The sequence below is a fragment of the Dermochelys coriacea genome, chromosome 1 (genome assembly GCF_009764565.3).
Source record: "Dermochelys coriacea isolate rDerCor1 chromosome 1, rDerCor1.pri.v4, whole genome shotgun sequence".
Taxonomy (NCBI): domain Eukaryota; kingdom Metazoa; phylum Chordata; order Testudines; family Dermochelyidae; genus Dermochelys; species Dermochelys coriacea.
Window position 1 is genome coordinate 261,225,088 of NC_050068.2, and position 20,367 is coordinate 261,245,454.

At 44.6% G+C, this 20,367-nt stretch overlaps 1 long non-coding RNA gene across 1 annotated transcript; it reads right to left on the bottom strand.

Annotated features, from left to right (window-relative positions):
- Positions 1-4,547: 4,547 nt before the first annotated feature.
- On the bottom strand, positions 4,548-20,032 carry LOC122457410. Its single transcript, XR_006276945.1, has 3 exons — positions 19,842-20,032; positions 5,923-6,272; positions 4,548-5,133 (listed from the first exon to the last, which is right to left on the bottom strand). It is a non-coding gene; the product is annotated as an uncharacterized LOC122457410 (long non-coding RNA).
- Positions 20,033-20,367: the final 335 nt, after the last annotated feature.

Consider the following 20,367-nt stretch of genomic DNA (forward strand, 5'->3'; position numbering starts at 1 on the left):
AGAGCATTGCTGGAGTCCCTGACAAAATGAGAGGTGCAGCCAGACCGAAAGGAAGGTTGGGATTAGCTTCCTGGGGGAATAATCCCTGCACTGAGTGATTTTGCAATTTGCAGAAGGCAGGAGATTAGGCAATGAGATGCCACATTGCTGGTCTCACTACCTAAGAGAGTAAGTGGGCAGATCAGGGAGTTGTGGGTTTGCCTGGGGCCTCCAGAAACATGGGGCCCAAAGCAGTCAGATGGGTTGGCTGTGTTCAAAGCAGACGCTGGGGAGAGGGAATGACCTACATGCTGTCATCGGTCTTTTCCAGCTCTAATTTCTATTTGTGAGCAAGACCAGGAGAAGGTTAAAAAACATTGTGAAGCCAGCAAAAACAAATGCAACCCAATACAGGACTAGAGAATCTTTCCCATCATTCAGCTATGAGAAAGATCAGCTAAACATAATGGCTACAATCTGTCATGTGGGGATTCCTCTCCATTCCTCTCCTGGGGGAGAAAACTGCATAGGGGGTTTCTTTCTGAATGTGAGCTGAAACATTCATGTGTTGTGATCTGAGAAGGTGAGGTTGCAATAGTATGCTTTGCACTGGACTGGAAAGGTATGAGGTCTGTGATAGTTCTTGCAGAAGTAAGTTTTACTGTCTTGGGCCAGTGCCCAAAAAAGCTCTGTCTCCCTGTACGCACAAGCGGCTCTCTTGCAGTAGACCATTCCACTGTGCCAGAGCTGTCCAGAGCAGCTGAAACCCCAAAGGGTGAAGTTGTCCCTCATGAATCCTGGACCCAGACTGTTTCCAGTTAAGTACCAAGACCTGAGACTTGACAGAGTATTGAATGGGATTTAGTGGTGTGAGCAGAATATGGCATGATGGGTTTGCAGTAGCCTGTAGTTCTGATGTGTGCTGCTGCATTCTGTACCAGTTGTAGCTGTCTCAGGACTGATAATTTCAAACCCAGGTCAATTACATCACTATAACTCAAACAGGAGGTAAACAAAGGCATATATTACTGAGGCCAGAGCATCATCCACAAAACTGTGATGCAGTTCTCCTAGCCTCACCGAGATGATGGATCACATTTCTCCTGGATGTTGCTGTTTGCTAACTCAGTGAAGCATGTAGAAGATCCCGTGAACTATAGCTGGCTTGACAATTTTGTGGGAAAGCATTCTTGGCTGGAGAAGACCACACTGTGGGCCTGATCCAAAGCCCAGGAAAGTCAATGGCAGGGTTTCCATTGACTTCACTGCACCTTGGCTCAGGTTAGTGGGTGCAAGCTCTTTTAAACAACTTCCTCTGCCTACAGCTACAACTGCTGCCTTCCTCTAGGCTTTAATTTCCACTATCTCTTCCAAGGCTAGACACAAAGGGTATGTCTACACTAGAGCTGGAGGTGTAATTTCCAGCTTGGATAGACATACCTGCTCTAGTCCTGATGGAGTGAGCATGCTAAAAATAGTAATGGGGGGCAGCTGCCTGGGGGCAGGACAGGCTAGTTGCCCTGCACACACTCCTTTCTGAGATCCTTGGTGCACACTCAGGGTGGCTAGCTCACCTGCCTCCCACACGGCCATGGCTGCACTGCTATTTTTAGCTTGCTTGTTCGATCAGCACTAGTGCATGTACACTTACCCTAGTTGGAAATTACACCTCCAGCTCCCAGGTAGATGTAGCCTAGGACAGCTGGGTGACCGTGCTGCTGTAGTAGGTTGACAGTGACAGCGATAGTTGCACATCATCGGCACATCGTTGGCACCTGAGCCCAGTAGGTCTTACTATTTCTCCTAGTGGTTCTGTGTTAATATTGAACAGGCCATGGGAGAGAATTGAGCCAGGTGAGACGTCTTGAGGCAGAGGTGCAATTTCCCATCATTAACCTCTGAATGTGGCTCTCCAGGAAGGATTCCAAACATTTTAATGAATTTTCTTGGGTCCCCTACACCCCTTCTCTCAATTAGGATACCAGGAGCAGCATCTTGTGATCGACCATACTGAATGTTGTGGAGAGATCCAGAAGTATATTCGGCCATTATTCTGCAACATAGGATGAACAGACATCTACCTTACAGAATCATAGAAATGTAGGGCTGGAAGACACCTCAAGGAGTCATCAAGTCCCACCCCCTGTGTTGCAGCAGGACCAAGTAAACCTAGTCCAGTGGTTTTCAACTGGGGCGTGTACCCCAGGGGTATGCAGAGGTCTTCCAGGCGTATATCAACTCATCTAGATATTTTTAAAGTTTTACAAGAGATTACATAAAAAAGCACTAGCAAAGTCAGTACAAACTAAAATTTCATACAATGACTTGTTTATACTGCTCTATATATTATACACTGAAATGTAAGTACAATATTTATATTCCAGTTGATTTATTTTATAATTATATGGTAAAAATGAGAAAATCAGCAATTTGTCAATAATAGTGTGGCTGTGATACTTGTGCATTTTTATGTCTGATTTTGTAAGCACTGTTTTTAAGGGAGGTGAAACTCGGGGGGAACGCAAGACAAATCAGACTCCTGAAAGGTTGAGAGCCACTGACTTAGACCATCCCTGACAGGTGTTTGTCCAACCTGTTCTTAAAAACCTCCAATGATGGGGATTCCACAGCCTCCCTTGGAAGCCTGTTCTAGTGCTTAACCACCCTTATAGTTAGGCCATGTGTACACTATAAACTTTGGTTGATGCAAGTAATGGCAGCATAAAGGTACTGGAGATAGTATATCTCTTGAATGCATTCATACTTGGCTCCTTGTGCCGGCACTGCACGTACTCACCAGGAGTGCATGTGTCGATACACGGTGCAGTGCACCAGGGGTAGACATCTCAGTGTGCAACTTGCCATCTTCCGACATGCTGTCTTTGTGGGCAATGCATGGCTAGGCAGAAACGAGTCCCACTGGGGTCACTGGGAGCGAGGGGGTCACGTTTACATCATGCAACCTTCTCCAGGCCATAATGCCACCCTAACCCATAATTTTCTCACCTTTTTTAAAATCCCACAAATCTGGACAGTGCTTGCTGCTGGCCGCCATCTCTGACAAAAGCATGGAGCCTACATAGCTCTGCACCATTCTCCTGAGCATTGCAAACACAGGGGGCATAGTCCTCCAGTATTTGCAGAGCCACAGGAAGAACCACAGCTGTGGGGAACATGGTAGTTTCAGGGAGAACAGGCGGCTGTGGGACATAGTGACAACCAGTTCAGGTGTGTTGGTAGAATTCACGGAGCAGCTACAGATGGTGAAGCGCTGCTTCTGGGCCTGAGAAGTGAGCACTGACTGGTGGGACGGCATGGTAATGCAGGGTTGGAATGACAAACAGTGGCTGCAGAACTTTCCCAATGTGCATGGCCACATTCCCTGATCTGTGCGCTGAGCTCACCCCAGCCTTCCAGAGCCGGGATACCAAAGTGAGAGCCTGACAGTGGAGAAGTACGTGGTGATCGCACTGTGGAAGCTTGCAACACTGGCTTGCTACTGGTCAGTAGGAAATCATTTTGGAGTGGGAAAATCCACAGTGGGGGCCACTGTCAGCAAGTGTGTAGGGCCATTACTCATCTCCTGCTACACAGGACTGTGACTCTTGGGCATTGTGTAGAACAAAGTGGCTGGATTTGCAGCAATGGGGTTCCTGCTCTTCAGTGAAGCAATAGATGGCACTCATATCCCTATTGTGGGAAAAGATTACTTTTCTACAGTTATACAAGCATTGGAGGAACATCATGGATATTTCACTAACATCAGTGTTAGCTGTCAGGGAAGGTTCATGATGCTCACATCTTTAAGAACACAGGATGGTTCAGAAAGCTGCAAGCTGGGACACTTTCTTCACCAGTGGATTACCACTGGTGATGCTGAACTCCCAAGAGTGATCCTGGGGGGATCCAGCCTACCCCTTGCTACCCTCTCTCACAAAGCCATACACTGGCTATCTCAACAGCACCAAGGAAATATTCAACTACCAGCTCAGCAGGTGCAGAATGATGGTTGAATGTGCTTCTGGTAGATTGAAAGGATGTTGGTATTGTTTACTCACTAAATTAAATCTCAGTGAGAAAAATAGCCCCATGGTTATAGCTGCCTGTTGTGTCCTGCATAATATCTGTGAAGCTAAGAGGGGAAAGCTGCTGCCAGAGTGGAGGGCAGAGGTGGAGTATCTGTCTGCTGCATTTGAACAGCCTGACGCAAGGGCTATTAGCAAAGCTCAACACAGAAGGTCTTGAAAAAGCACTTTAATGGTCAGCCAAAGTAATATGGTATGGTGAACTGTGCTCTACCTGGCCCTGAAGTTTTGGAGCCTAGTAGGAATTATGTGGTGCTTGGAGTACACATATGAATCTAACAGACTGTTTGTGCACCTATTCATTTTGTGATGCTTGCAGTACATTATAATTATTACACTGTTTGTCACTGATCGTTTGAGTTCTGTTGCCCTGTACCATTACAAGAAGTGGGTGCTTTCAATACCGCTAGGCATTCTGCAGCCTGAATTGTGAACTAATAAAGATTAATTAGTTTAAAAAAAATAGAATTTTATTGAGTCACACAACCACAACAAAAAATATGTGCACTTTAAAAGCAAATACAATGGAAACTTTTGAAATAAACGAATGAAACACTACTTAACAAGGGGAAAGAACATTCCTGTCCATTTTGGTTCATTTTGGCTACACCCTACATCAACCATAGCTCTCACAGGTCAGTTCTCCTCACTGTCCCCCTGGTGGAGTGATAGGGTAGGGATGCAGCCCTGATGTCACATGGAATGTTGGGGTGGTAGGTGCAGGGAGGTGCTAAAATGAAGTTCTCCATTGACTGCAAAGGGTGGTGAGCCCATGCCTGTTGAACTTGTAGGTCCACAAGAGTCTGCCGCATCTGTTTGCTGCTGGAGAAGCCCCATTATGTCTTGGTGCAGCTCCCTCTCCTCTTCCTGCAGGACTCCTGGGCCTTTCCTGATATGCTCTTTTGTTCTTCATACAGTCTGAAGTATTCGCCCTTCAGGACTTCTGCTCACAGCCTAATGCAGCACTGCCTTGCAGGATTTCACTAAACACATCATCCTGAATCATCTTCTTTTTCCTCCTTACCTGGCTTAGGCATGCCGCGGATGTAGGGGGGGGAACCCGTCAACGCTGCAATGGCAGCAGATACAGATAAAACACATAGAGGTGTTATTGTCAGTATAGTCACAATGAAAAGTGAAAGTTAAGATTCAGAACTCCCTTCCCTTGCTTCCCTGAAATTTTAAACAAGACCTGCTTATTGACACTTCAACCTTGGAGTGCTTGTGCACAACACTGCTCTTCAGTCCCAGCCACAGTGTGTATGGCCCGCCAGAGCAAGCAGAGTGAGAAATGAGTAGAGAATTGTTCAATTGCATGAAATAACATGAGTATAGGGCCATTGCACTGAATACTGGCACTATTTTCCACAGGTGCTGGTGATTTTAGTTGATATCTAACCCTGTAGGGTAACAAAGGCAGAGAGAGCTCAGCAGCTACTGGTGTCCTGAAGCTGCCTGGGCTTGTATGCCGCGAGCTTGTTTACTGCAATGGTGCCAGCTGAATCCATCATGCAGTGGCATGGGAAAATGTTCTACTGTGGAGGGAGAAATTAAACCGCCATCCTAGAAACCTTCAGGAGAGGATTGCAGAGTGGCTCCATGAAAGGTTCATCGCAATCTCTCATGAGGATTCAAGGGACATCCCTGTGCACATAAACCAACTGCTCTGCATGCCCCCCTTCCATCTAACTTTACAGGGGAATGAAAAGCAAATAATAACTCTACCTCTGTTTGTTGTACCACTACCTCTTCTAGTATGAGTATGTTACTGAAAAGTCAATAGCTGTCCTGCTACTTTGGGGTTAGGCATCATTAGTACTTTTAACTATTTTAATGGGAAATGCATTCACACGCTTACCCAGGGTTCCTTCCCCTACATCAGGCTTGCCCATGTTCAACTGCCAGGACTGTGGTGGAGTCTCTGCCATGGAACAGCCTTGTGGTACAGCTGGACCCCACAGTTGCATATTTCCCATCCTCCTCCTCTTCCTCCTCCTTGCTGGTTACTCCAAGGACCTGTGACTTTTACTCCTTGGAGATACCCATAGTGGTATGTGGGGTGGTTGCAAGGTCTCCACCAGTATGCCATGCTGCTCATTGTAAAAGTAGCAAGTCCGCAGCTCGACACCAGATTGACTGTTGGCCTCCCTGATCTCCTGGTATGCCTGCTACAGTTTCTTGGCTTTCATGTGGCACTGCTGCTGGTCCCTGTCATAAGAAAAGAAGAATGGCTATACTGGGTCAGACCAAAGGCCCATCTAGCCAATGCCAGGTGCCCCAGAGGGAATGAACAGAACAGATAATCATCAAGTGATCCATCCTCTGTCACCCAGTCCCAGCTTCTGGCAAACAGAGGCTAGGGATACCATCCCTGCCCGTCCTGTTTACTAGCCATTGATGGACCTATCCTCCATAAATTTATCTAGATCTTTTTTGAACCCTGTTATAGTCTTGGCCTTCACAACATCCTCTGGCAAGGAGTTCCACAGGTTGACTGTGCGTTGTGTGAAAAAATACTTGCTTTTGTTTATTTTAAACCTGCTGCCTATTAATTTCATTTGGTGGCCCCTAGTTCTTGTGTTAAGAGAAGGAGTAAAAAACACTTCCTTATTTACTTTCTCCGCACCAGTCATGATTGTATAGACCTCTATCATATCCCCCCTTAGTCGTCTGTTTTCCAAGCTGAAAAGTCCCAGTCTTATTAATCTCTCCTTATACGGCAGCCGTTCATACGCCTAAATATTTTTGTTGCCCTTTTCTGAACCTTTTCCAATTCCAATATATCTTTTCTGTGATGGGGTGACCACACCTGCACGCCATATTCAAGATGTGGATGTACCAGGATTTATATAGAGGCAATATGGTATTTTCTGTCTTACTATCTTTCTTAATGATTTCCAACATTTTGTTCACATTTTTGACTGCTGCTGCATATTGAGTGGATGTTTTCAGACAACTATCCACAATGATTCCAAGATCTCTTTCTTGAGTGATAACAGCTAATTTAGACCCCATCATTTTATATGTATAGTTGGGATTATGTTTTCCAATTTGTATTACTTTGCATTTACTAACATTAAATTTCATCAGCCATTTTGTTGCCCAGTCATCCAGTTTTGAGAGATCCTTTTGTAGCTCTTCACAGTCTACCTGGGACGTAACTATCTTGAGTCATTTTGTATTATCTGCAAATTTTGCCACCTCACTGTTTACCCCTTTTTCCAGATCATTTATGAATATGTTGAATAGGACTGGTCCCAGTACAGACCCTTGGGGGACACCACTATTTACCTCTCTCCATTCTGAAAAATTTTATCAACACCAAATTTCATCTGTCATCCTGTTGTCCAATCACACAATATTGTGAGATCTCTCCCTTAACTACCTTGAGTAATTTTGTATTGTCTGCAACTTTACCATCTCATTAAATTACTCCCTTTCCAGATCATTTAGGAAGATGTTGAACAGCACTGGTCCCAGTACCGATCCTTGGGGTCCCTGCTCTATTTACCTCTCTCCATTGTAAAAACAGCATTTATTCCTACCCTTTGTTTCCTATCTTTTAACCAGTTATCAATCCATGAGAGGACCTTCCCTCTTATCCTATGACTGCTTACGAGCCTTTGGTGAGGAACCTTGTCAACCTTGCTTTCTGAAAATCTAAATACACTATATCCACTGGATCCCCCCTTGTCCACATGCTTGTTGAGACCCTCAAAGAATTCAAGTAGATAGGTGAGGCATGATTTCCCTTTACAAAAAACATATTGACTATTCCCCAACAAATTATGTTCATCTATGTGTCTGACAATTCTGTTTCTTTACTATAGTTTCAACCAGTTTGCCCAGTACTGAAGTCAGACTTACCGGACTGTAATTGCTGAGGTCACCTCTGGAGCCCTTTTAAAAAATTGGTGTCACATTAGCTATCTTCGGTCATTTGGTACAGAAGCTGATTTAAATGATAGGTTACAGACAACAGTTAGTAGTCCTGAAATTTCACATTTGAGTTCCTTCAGAACTCTTGGGTGAATACAATCTGGTCCTGGTGACTTATTATTGCTTAGTGTATCAATTTGTTCCAAAACCTCCTCTGACACCTCAATCTGGGACAGTTCCTCAGATATGTCCCCTAAAAAGAATGGCTCAGGTTTGGGAATCTCCCTCACATCCTCAACCATGAAGACTGATGCAAAGAATTCATTTAGCTTCTCTGCAATTGCCTTATCATCCTTGAGTGCTCCTCTATCAACCCAATCGTCCAGTGGCCCCACCGGTTGTTTAGCAGGCTTCCTGTTTCTGATGTACTTAAAAAAAATTGCTATTACTTTTTGAGTCTTTGGCTAGCTGTTCTTCCAATTATTTTTTGACCTTCATAATTATATTTTTACACTTCATTTGACACAGTTTAGGCTCCTTTGTATTTTCCCCATTAGGATTTAATTTCCACTTTTTAAAGAATGCGTTCTTGCCTCTCACTGCTTCTTTTATTTTGTTGTTTAGCCATAGTGGCTCTTTTTTGGTTCTTTTACTGTGTTTTTTAATTTGGGGTATACATTTAAGTTGAGCCTCTATTATGCTGTCTTTAAAAAGTTTCCATGACAGCTTGCAGGGATTTTTCTTTTGGTACTGTACCTTTTAATTTCTGTTTAACTAACCTCATTTTTGTGTCGTTCCCCTTTCTGAAATTAAATGCTATAGTGTTGGGCCACTGTGGTGTTTTCCCCACCACAGGGATGTTAAATTCAGTAATATTATGGTCACTATTACCAAGCGGTCCAGCTATATTCACCTCTTGGACCAGATCCTGTGATCCACTTAGGTCTAAATCAAGAACTGTCTCTCCTCTTGTGGGTTCCAGGACTAGCTGCTCCAAGAAGCACACATTTAAGGTATCAAGAAACTTTATCTCTGCATTCCTTCCTGAGGTATGTATCCAGTCAATATGGGGATAGTTGAAATCTCCCATTATTATTGAGTTTTTTATTTTAATGGCCTCTCTGACCTCCCTGAGCATTTCACAGTCACTATCACCATCCTGGTCAGGTGGTCTGTAATATATCCCTACTGCTATATTCTTATTATTGAAGCATGGAATTCTAGCATGGAATTGAAGCAAGCAATTCTATGGTACAGTTTGGCTCATTTAAGATTTTTACTTCATATGATTCTACACTTTCTTTCACATATAGTGCCACTCCCCCACCAGCACGACCTGTTCTGTCCTTCCGATATATTTTGTACCATGGTATTACTGTGTCCTATTGATTATCCTCATTTCACCAAGTTTCTGTGATGCCTATCAATATTCTCATTTAATACAAGGCACTCTAGTGTGCCCATCTCATTATTTAGACTTCTAGCGTTGGTATATAAGCATTTTAAAAACTTGTTACTTTTTAGCTTTATCTTCCATTACATGATGTAATTGAATGGGACTTTTTTTTCTTTTGACTGTTTCTCATCAGATCCTACCTGTATTTTATCATCTTCCAGCCTCTCCTCCTTATTAGGACATAGGGAAACTCCATTTATAGATCCTCCCCTAAGGGATGTCCGAATCATGTGCTCCTCCACACCTGTCAGCTTTCCCCCAGCCCTTAGTTTAAAAACTGCTCTACAACCTTTTTAATTTTAAGTACCAGCAACCTGTTTCCATTTTGGTTTAGGTGGAGTCCATCCTTCCTGTACAGGTTCCCCCTTTCCCAAAAGTTTCCCCAGTTCCTAATAAATCTAAACCCCTCCTCCCTACACCATCGTCTCATCCACACATTGAGACCCTGCCGGTCTGCCTCTGTAACTGGCCCTGCACGTAGAACTGGAAGCATTTCAGAGAATGCTACCATGGAGGTCTTGGACTTCAATCTCTTACCTAGCAGCCTAAATTTGGCCTCCAGGATCTCTATCCTATCCTTCCCTATGTCATTGGTACCTACATGTACCATGACCAGCGGCTCCTCCCCAGCATTACACATAAGCCTATCTAGATGTCTCGAAAGATCTGTGACCTGTGCACCAGATACGCAAGTCACCATGCAGTTCTCCCAGTCATCGCATACCCAACTATCTATATCATATCCCTTTGCCTGTATCGCTTGTGCAATCTGCTTATAGATGTCAATGTTTCTATGACTGCTTCGTAGCTGTGCTGGCAGAGCCTTTTCTCCCCGCAGGCCCAGGAGATCCACTATCTCCTGTCTACTCCAGGCAGGAGCACATCTGGAGTGTGTACCTGATGTGACTGATAGGGCAGTTGCACACAACAAGAAAAAGCTGCTAGGTGTGCTCACCAAGCTAGGCAATGAGGAAAAGGCACTTCAAAAAATTGTGCGGTTTTAAAGGGGGATGTGGGACTTCCGGACTCCATGACCTCAGGCAGCGGAGGTCACACTTGTGATCGAGTGGTCAGTGTTGGGCATTGTGGGACAGCTGCTGGAGGATTGAGAGTGTTGAAATAGGTCACACAGTGTCTACACTTGTGCTGCATCAACCTCCGACTGTTGACCATAGCTCAACACCATTTGGGGGGGATGGTTTTACTGTATCACTATAATGGGGCACTTTCATGGGCGGGAGAAAAAATTAAGTGTAGACACATACACAGCTGGTTTCACAGGAGGTGGCTTACATCAACCAAACTTTGCAGTGTAGACAAGGCCTTACAAAGTTTTTTGTAATATTTAACCTAAATCTCCCTTGCTGCAGATTAAGCCCCATTCCTTCTTGTTCTACCTTCATTGGACGTTGAGAACAACTGATCAACATCCTTTTTATAACAGCCCTCAACATAGTTGAAGACTGGGATCAGGTCCCCCCTCCGTCTTCTTTTCTCAAGACTAAACATGCCCAGTTTTTTAAATCTTTCCTCCTGTGTCAGATTTTCTAAACCTTTTATCATTTTTGTTGCTCTTCTCTGGACTCTCTCCAGTTTGTCCACATCTTTCCTAAAGTGTGGTGCCCAGAATGGACCCAGTACTCCAGTTGAGGCCTCATCAGTGCACAGTGGAGTGGGACAGTTATCTCCTGAGTCTTACATATGACACTTCTTAATACACCCCAGAATTACATTTGCCTTTTTTGCAACTGCATCACATTGTTGACTCAGTTAATTTGTGATCCACTGTAACCCCCCAGATCTTTTTCAGCAGTACTACCACTGTGTCAGTTATTATCCATTTCATATCTGTGTATTTGATTTTTCCTACCTAAGTGCTTTGCACTTATCTTTTGTGACAGGGTCAGGCCAGATGGCTACAGGAGAGTGTTAGAAGGCAGATGTATTAGTCCCAAATTAAGCAGGTTCATTTTCCCTGGATAAGGTATCAGGGGTGGTTCCAGAACAAGAAGGAACTTGCTGGAACAAATTCAGGCAGGCAGGCTAATTAGGATGCCTGGAGCCAATTAAGAAGCTGCTAGAATCAATTAGGGCAGGCTGGCTGATCAGTGCACCTGAGTTTAAAAAGGACCTCACTTCAATTTGTGGCCTCGGTGTGAGGAGTTGGGAGCAAGAAGCTGAGAATGAGAAGGTGTACTACTGGAGGACTGAGGAGTACAAGCATTATTAGACACCAGGAAGAAGATCCTGTGGTGAGGCTAAAGAAGGTGTTGGGAGGAGGCCATGGGGAAGTAGCCCAGGGAGTTGTAGCTGTTGTGCAGCTGTTCTAAGAGGCACTCTAGACAGTTGCAGTCCATAGGGCCCTAGGCTGGAACCCGGAGTAGAGGGCAGGACTGGGTTCCCCCCAAACCTCCCAACTCCTGATCAGACACAGGAGAAGTTGACCTGGACTGTGGGTTCCACCAGAGGGGAAGGTCTCTGGGCTTTTCCCTGACCCACATGGTGGATCAGCAGAGACTGCAGGGATTGTTCTCCTTCCTTTTTCCCATGCTGGCCAGTGATGAGGTTAGCTGTGTGAATGGCAGGTTTGAGCCACTAGCAAAAGTGGCCAAACTGAGGACTGCCGTGAATCTCTGAGGCAAGCAAATCCGCCAATAAGCACAGGACCCACCAAGGCAGAGGAGGAACTTTCACACTTTGTATACTTTACCTTATATAGTATAAACCTGTGCCTTCCCACCCCACACATGTTCCATCCTCTGTAAACTAAGACAAGCCTTTGCAAATATACATAATTGGAATTTTTTTAACTTCACCTAGTTGAAAATCCTTTTGAAAGTGTTTCAGATGTACATGCCAACTATGCTAAGCTGCAATAATACAGAATTTATATCTTTAGCAAAAAAGCATTTAGTTCCTGTACTATATGCTCAGTGCTAGGACTAGTCAGGATTTAAGATGTCAGAGGCTGCAAAGTGCAGATTTCAAGTTGTTAGAAAAATGTATCTGCCTCAGACATCATATGGACATAATAGTGGGGCAGAGTTGAAACTGTTTTATGACTTTAACTGTACATTTCCATACTCTTTGCCTTCCCCTCCCCACTTGAAGTTGGTGCTCAGATAGCAATGTGATTTGTGCCTTATAAAGTACCTTACGCTTCTCTCTAATCTAATACCCTTAACTTTGAATTGCTTGCTTTACTAACAGTTGTTTTAATCTATAATACTTACAAAGCATTCCCCCCAAAGTTACTTAATTTAGTTACATCTGAAAATACATGGAAGTATTTTATATTTGAATGTTTGTAGCTTTAAAAAAAAACTTGCCAAGAATTGCTGTCTGACAGGTGTCCATATGACTTCGATAGTGCCAACATTGGGCTATGTAGGTTTTAGACCTTTTGATCCTCTCCTCACATATATACCTCCCACTTTTCTGCTCCCCAGAACCCAAGTACGACCCACTCTACTGCCTGCTACATGTTTACACAGGCTAGATATTCTGCAGCAAAGCCCACACCTCCCAGCACTTCCCTGTGGCTCCTTGTTTCCCATTTCCCCCTTTCTCCCAGACTGGATCCACCAGGACACAGAGAGGCTGCTGTGAGTTAGGCTCCAAGGCCTATCAGAACATGCAGGGATTATAATAGAACCAGCTGGTGAAAGCCATCCCACCATTCCTGGGGAAGATCACTGTTGACTCTGCCATCCCAGGGACAGACAGCCGATTGTGACCCAACATCGTTGTGACAGATGCAGAAAAGAAGAAGGTCCTCATGGTAGATGTCACAGTGCTATTTGAAAACGGGTCACAGGCCTTTCATGAGGCCCGAGCATGGAAGGCCTTGACATACACCCCGCTGGCTGAAACCCTGAGAGCCCAGGGCTATGAGGTCCAGATCCAGGCCCTGGTTGTGGCAGCCCTGGGCGCATGGGACCCCCACAACAAATGGGTACTGAGAGCGTGTGGAGTTGGTTGATGCTATGCCTGGCTCATGAGACAGCTCAAGGTGTCTGATGCTATCAAGTGGTCCAGAGACATCTACATGGAACCTATCACAGTACACTGACAATACCAAGTCTAGTAACCAAGAACACCGACCAGGGAAATAACCATTTCCTTCCCTGATGAACTGAGGGACACACCCCACCCATGTACTTATTCTCTACACCAATACTGACTTGGACTCTTAATACATTCCATGGGTGGCATACTCAAGCCCTTTTATCCACTGATGCTTTAAAAACTCCCACACCCCAATCTGGATCTATGCTGGTTATGTGATATGTATGTACCTTGTAAACCTTGCAACTGATGCTTGCAATCCCCCATAACCCAAGCCTGACCCCAGATGTATAGCATCTTCCCTCTTAACTTGCGTAAATTTGATTTTAAACATTAACATTTTTAAATGTATTCTAGTGCTGTATGGGTCCCTTCTTTCAATCCAATGCTATCTACCTTTCTTAGCCTAGTACCTACTGAAGGCCTCTTCAGTATATTCTGTCCATCTATTTCTATCAGGCATGCTGCAGGACCAAGGTTCCTTCAGCATTGGCCCTGTCTATTGTATCATCCCAATAGTCTCAACTCCTTTGTGTGGCCTTATTGGTGCTTCTCCAGCCTATCATCCCTGTCCTTTGCTATCAGAGGCACTACTGGATGAAGGCTTTGTCACTGCTGATCCCATCTTCTCAGCTTCACTTCTGAACGGCTGCCTCTTCATTGCTGCTCCAGCATGTGATGATCCAACCATCTCAGCCCCAGCACCTGGCAGCAGTCTCTTTCAGGGCTGCTCCTGTCCATCCACATCCATCTGCCATTCTCCATCCGACTGGGAGATCCCTCTAGCTTGCTCCGTCTCAGCCAAAAGGGAAAGTAGAGGAGTTTCTAAATAAGGTTTGAATAAACATTGCAAATCAGCTGAGAAACTAGGTCAAGGTCCACTGATATTGCTCCCACGCATTATCCTTTTGCTGATTTCAGTCAATGGAAGAGAATTCTGTATGGGAAAATAAATAGCAGGTGTCCAGTACAACTTTTGGCTTTTTGTTGCTGGATTGGTGACTTTTAAAACAGTGTAACAATATCCTGTTTTCATCTCCTTTCCAAGAGCTGACTTCCTTTACTCTAGGACCCAAGGGGGCATTTAGTGGTTATCAGAACTCTATTATTGGATGCAGCCTACAAGGTGTCACACAACTACTTGAAATATGAGGGCCTACAGTTGGAGTGGGGAATGGTGCAAATTCATGGCCATTGAAACCTTGAGGCTAGCAAAGAAAGTTGAGTGAGAAGGAGACAAAAGGACAAAGGATAAAAAATAAGGGAGGTGAACTGATTAACCCTATTGTTTTAGGCAGAATCTTTGTGCAAGAGTCAATGGTCTTTTGGTAGAGGGGTTAATCATTGACTTTTATCTGTGTGCAGAAGGTAAGCAGCAATGAAGGCATCTCCCTCTCCTTATAGGGCAAAGAGCTCAAGAATGTAATCCTGTAGAGGGGGCGGGGGGAAGAGAGAGAACACCCAGTGTTGGGGGCACGCAGCGGAAGGAATCTTCTATTGTTAAAGGAAGATGGGGTTTCCAAACCAGCTCAGACCATGTTCATTAGTCTTATCACACCTCCAATAATGGAGATTAGCTATTTCTTCAGAAGAAGGCCAATCCCATCCAAAAACCTCAGTACATTCATCTACTTTATATGCAGAGAATTCTTTCCTGATCTCCTGGAGGGACTCACTTGGTGCCCTGAAGCATAAAGGGAAAAAAATTACCTTACCTTTGTTGTTCACATTTAATGGAAAATTTCAAACATATTACACTTCAGCATATACAAAAATATATTAGTCTGAATAAAACACCTTCTGGGATAAGAAACAAACTACAAATGAGAAGTACATAAGGGAAAATTTGGAATGCAAGGAAGGTAAAGGGGTATGAAGAGATTCAGAATGTTCTCTAGAAATCCTTAGCTTGTGAACAGTGTGTCAGAGGGTGGGGCTATTCCTGGTATAGGTCACTGGCATCCAACTCAGGCAACAAAGGAATATGGGAAGTTCTTTTGAATGTCTAGCAAGCTTCAAAAGACATTCCTTTTAACTGGCTCTGGTAAAATAAAATTCCATTATCTTTTCTGCATGAGTTATCAGAATCAATGATACAAGTTGAATGGGCATAGAATTTTTCCTCCCATTGCTAATAGAAACCTAATACTTGTAGCATAAGGTCCTCAGTAGGAGTTCAAACTACATGTTCATATAGGCAAGACTGAGGCCTATTGTGTAGTGATACAGTTTCCCCCTCCCCCCCAAAATCTATAGGACTATAAAACTGTTCATTTTAAATACAATCTTAAACCCATCACCAGCCAGCTCTTCCCACCTGGCCAGCACCTTCTACCTGCTGGCAGCCCCACCAATCACCTCCTCCCCCTCCCTCCCGTAAAGGTGCTTTGTCATTTGGTGTAAACGAGCAGGAAGACTAGTGGGTCTAAAGTCGTGTAGTATGGCTGAGAGAGAGTGACTGACTAAGGGGAGAATGCACCTGAAGCAGTGCTGGCCTTCTGAGTGGCAGCCTGTGAGATCTATCATCAAAAGAGCTTACCTCATCTCCATCTAAGGTGCTCCGTAGCCATGGTTCATCCAGATTCTGTATTTCCTCTTGCTGACAGTTATCTAGGTAGTAGGCAGTCCAGGATCAGATGCTGCAGTCATGCAGCCTGTCCATGTCTGGTAGTCCATTGTATAGTAACACTGTTGTTAGTCACCCATATTTGTAAGGGGTAATTGGGTCTGGGCTCAATGCCCACAGTTCCAAGTTCAACCATGGAATTATTTGTTGTATTAATCTTTCATTTAATAAATCTTTCAGTTTCATTTCCCCAGAGATTAGTCATCCTTCCAGTGATTCTAAAGCAGGAGGGTCTTACAGGTGATGGCTCAACCCAACTCAGTATCTATTACCATATGTGGCATATCTTTAATGTTGCAACTTCTAGCCATGCAACAGTTTGTGGCAACTGCAGCTGGACCCAATGTTAAGATCAGTATGCCATAGTTGTGACTACTGCTCGGATCTCTACCAGTCTCTGGCTTATGGCTGGTTTTTTTGTTTTCTTTACTCATGTGGTTTGAGCTGAGGTCCCTTGCGACCTGTGGGAAGTGAACATCACTCCCATCCTGGAGTGCATGTATTTTACTGTGAGTGGTGGCTGTCGATAGAGAATGGGGTCACATCCTAGGTCTCTTGGTTTCCCACACTGGGAGGCTGGGACTAGTGGCAGCCTAGCAAGGCCAGGTCCCTGGGTGCTCCCTTTCCATAAGCCAGGGGACAGGAGTGGGAGAGCTAAAGAATCAGAGTCCATGGTCCCATTTTAAAATCCCTGTTTGATGCCCAGAGATGGCTCATTTTAGGTGGAGAATGGCAGGGTATGGCCTGACTGGGCGAGACTGTTTGGGAACTGTGGATACGAGCCATGTGGCTGTTGGAATAAATGAACCTGACTGGGTAGAAGGTTAGTGAGGAGGTTTCAGTGTCTGAGGTGAGGATGCCTTGGAGGCAGCAACAGCAGTTGGCCTGACACCAGATGGTGGACACAGGCAGGCTTGGAAGTAGGGTGCTGTCCAGGGAGGGGAAACATTGGTTTCCCTGGGTGGGATCTGCAAAATCACAATAGTCCTGTGTGAGTTGGGTGAGGTTGTAGGACCCTCACTTGGAGTGCATGATTAGTAAGCCCCCCTCCCACAAAGTGTGTGGAGGAACACCTTGTTAAAAATACCTTGGGGGGGGGGTGTTTGACTTCTATATTGCTTTATTTGGGAAGAATGAAAACCCCTGGGCTGATCTGCTCAGTGGTGAGGATGCTATGGTTAAACTGTGTAGAACTTGGGAAAGGTTTGATACCTAGCCTTTTTACTGGGAGAAAGCTTAAGAAAAGAGCTTTGCTCTAGAGGTTGGGTATGATGGCAAAGGAGCTGGATCAGCAATGGAGACAAAAGTGCTTCTCAAGCTGTAAGCTTCTGAAAAGGAAGAGAAGGTAGAAAAGTTCAGCTGCCAGCAGGCTGCCACAACAGCCCAGATTGCTAACTTGACAATGCCGTTTAACCAGTTAGAATTCCCAAGTGCAGGAGTTGAATGGTAACCTCCTGGAGGGGAAAAAAAAAATGCTGTCAAAGTTAGGCTCTCAAGCTGCAACTAGAGAGTTAGAGGTAAAGACAGCAAGACAAGGAACATCTGTGAACCACAGGGTAGGTGATCAAAAGATAATGTTGAAGCAAAGGTTGCAGTGTAGGTAGGGTGTCATAAGTGCTATAAAAACTGACCTCTTAAGAGACTGAGTCTAGTACATCTGACTCAGATGGGAGTGGCACAGAAAAATGTTTCATTCCTAATATTCCCGCCCCCCCAGCACCAGAGGAACCCCATGAGTCTTGGGATCTAGGGGACTTCAAGCCACCCTCAGATTGCTCCAATAACCACTATGTTCATTATTGGAAATGGAGGTATGAAATCCATGCCCTGGGGCTGGAACAGGTGTGAGCTATGAGCAAGCACAAGGGGCCCCCTTTCTAAAGAAAATGCTTTGGATTGGCTGGCAAAGCTTAGCGTGACTGCCAATTTAAGTTTAGAAGACAGTTGCATTGGTAAAAGAAAGTATGAGCACAGATGAGTTGGGGCCTTACCTACAGTGGTTTAGAGGGGTAGTGTTCAGGAATCTGTAGAAATTTACCTTGCCATTATGAAGCTGTATTACCCATACAAAAATCTTAGGGGAAAGATGTACTCTGACAAAGGATCTCAGACCACAGAAATTCCTTGCCAGGAAACTATTACTATATTGGCTTTCAGGTCAGCTTCTGATAGTAAATGGAGTTGATATGTATGACACCCCTGAATTCTAGGAGATGTTTGTTCAGGATATGCTCCCTGTAACAAAATGGCCATGGGACCTGCCAATCCCAGAGTAACTAATTTCAAAGAATTGGAAACCAGAGCTCAAGAAGTGTATGATCTATATAGGGAAGCTTATCCTAGCAGCAATAACATCCCGGGACAAAAAGAAAGTGGCTGCCATAAAAGTTGGGAATGATGGGAAGGCTAGTTAGAGAAAGAATGGCAAAAAGAGATCCTGACTATGGGTTTAGATTAGCCTTGTGGAGACACTCCAAGTACGAGCCTGTAGAACAACTAGATCTGCCAACTCGAGTCTGCTGAAAAAGCTAGCACAGGATGAGAAAGAAGTAGCAGGGGAGGAAACAGTCCCCTGACAGGAAAGAGCACACCCCAAAGCTCCCTCTGATGCCACTGAGCTCTCCCATCCCCATTGCATGTGGCCACTATTGTAAATGATAGGTGGGGGAAGGCTGGCAAACAACATCTGTCTGAGGGGAATTTGATAGAGCAGAAAATGCTGCTGGACACTGGGGCCACAATATAATTTGCACAAAAGCTGTTCCTCCAATAAAACAGCTGCCAATTAGAGAAATGAAGATATTTGAAGGATAGCAAAGTAAAGTCTAGTGCCTTTTCAGAGCCCGTAACTTGGATAACTGAGGCACTGATCACTGAAGCTTCCTTTGGCTTCCAGAAGCTTGATAGACAGGGTATATTAGGGATGGATGGGTTAAGGCGCTTGGATGTCATAGTGGATCTTCCCAATCGGAGGATTGTTAAAGGCCAGAGTGAAGGAGTCGTCGTACCATCATTGCATTGAGTGAATGCTCTCAAGGTGCCTACCAAACTCAAGTTGCCAACATGGGAATCAGACATCTGGAAATCACTAAACAAATATCCGCAAGTATTTGCAAAGAACAAAGTCAGACTGGATGTATTGGTGTGGAGATTATGGTGGAGAGCCCTGATCCTGGGCCTCAGCACCAGTACAAATACTGGAGAGAGGCCCAATGAGGAACTGGAGCACCATTGATGCTTTTAGATCCCAAGGTGTTCTGGGAAAGACAAATAGTGTGTGCAATGCACTAATCTGGCCAGTGCTGAAGTCTGATCAATCAGCGTGGAGGCTCAGTTGGATTAGAGCTCTGAGTGACACCTGTCATGGCCATATTTCCAGAAATGTCTACCATTGCAGGTGGGACTAGATGGTTCTTGGTCATTGATATTGCAGATGTGGTGTTTTCTACACCACTGCATAAAAGTGCATGGTTTAAGTTTGCCTTCACATTTGGCTGTCAGCAGCTGATATTTACAAGAGGTAGCACAAGGTTATCACAATGTGCCCATGATATGTCATCAGCATGTTACCAAGATGGAGAAACCTAGTCTACAAGGACCAGGTGGTCAGCTATGTGGATGATGTATTGGTGGCTACAAAGACCAGGGAAGAGAACTTGCTTGTTTTGAGTAAGGTCCCGATCATCCAAAGAACCGGCTTCTTCATTAGCCCGCAAAAAGCAAGCTTGTACAGCAGAATGTCACTTACCTTGGAGTTGAAGGGTGATGTCCAGATGCTGATCGAATCAATCTGATCTGCAAATTACCAGCTCCCAGGGACATAACCTGGAGATCTTTCCTGGGATTGGTAGGCTTTTCTTTGGATTTTATATATGGCTATTCAGAGCTTGCCTGCCTTATTCATGTGCTGCTCCACAAGGGACAAGAATTGTCCTGGGGAGAAAAAAAACAAAACATTAAGCAGTGTTTAAGCTAATGCATGCTCCTGCATTGGCCTACCCTCAATTGGGCTAAGCTGTTCACATTACAGCTTGCTACCACTGGGAAAGGCATCAGTGTAGTTATTTATGCAGTTAAGTGGCACATGCACAAAGCTGTTTATGGTTCGAAACATCTGACCAAATTGGAACAGTGTTATACATGGTGTGAAAGAAGCTTTGGTCCTTGTATGGTCAAATCAAACACTGGGAATACATAATTGGAATGGCTCCAGTGGTGCTTTAAACATCTCACATGCCAGTCAGGTACTGTATATCTTACCTGGGAAGGCAAGT